Raw genomic sequence first — 1,027 nt, 5'->3', positions numbered from 1 at the left:
TTGAAGGGATTGGCAAAGAACAAGGCACCAGGAATTGATGGAATAAACATTGAAATCTTTCAAGAAAGTGAGGCAGCACAAGAGGCACTCACTCACCTCTGCCAAGAAATTTGGAAGACAACTATATGGCCAACTGATTGGAAGAGACTTATATTTGTGTCCATTCCAAAGAGAGATGAGCCAATGGAATGTGGAAATAATCGGACGAACTCTTTGATATCACATGTGAGTAAAGTTTTGCTAAAGGTAGTACAGAAACGGCTGCAAGCATATACTGACAGAGATTCCAGAGATTCAAGCTGGATTCAGAAGATGTCATGCAATGAGGGATATTATTGCTGATGTCCGAAGGATCTTGCCTGAAAGTGGAGAATAACAGAAACATGTTTACCTGTGCTTTATTGAGTATGCAAAGGCTTTTGATTGGGTGAATCATGACAAGCTATTGACAACATTGCAAAGTATGAGTATTCTGGAACACTTATGTGTTCATGAGGAATCTGTACCTGGACCAAGAAGCAGTTGTTTGAACAGAACATAGAAACACTGAATGGTTTAAAATTAAGAAAGGTGTGCGGCAAGGCTGTATTCTTTCACCATACTTATTCAACCTGTATGCTTAGCTAATAATATGAGAATCTGGGTGATATGAAGAAAAACATGGCATCGGGATTGAAGGAAGACACATTAACAATCTGCGATATGCAGATGATATAACCTTGCTTGCTGAAAGTGAAGAGGACTTAAAACATTTACTGATGAAGATCAAAGAGCACAGTCTTTGGTATGGATTTCATCTCAATTAAAGAAAACAAAAATCCTCGCCATGGGACCAATAAAAAGCATTCTTATGAACGGGGAAAAGATTGAAGTTGTCAAGGACTTCATTCTTCTTGGATCAATTATCAACACTCATGGAATCAGCAGTTAAGAAATCAAACAACGTATTACATTAGGCAAATCTGCTGCACAAGACCTTTTTAAAGTGTTGAAGAGCAAAGATGTCAGCTTGAGGACTAAGGTGCGC

Source organism: Chrysochloris asiatica, unplaced genomic scaffold, assembly GCF_000296735.1.
Source record: "Chrysochloris asiatica unplaced genomic scaffold, ChrAsi1.0 scaffold00461, whole genome shotgun sequence".
Taxonomy (NCBI): domain Eukaryota; kingdom Metazoa; phylum Chordata; class Mammalia; order Afrosoricida; family Chrysochloridae; genus Chrysochloris; species Chrysochloris asiatica.
Note: the sequence above shows the minus strand (reverse complement) of the source record.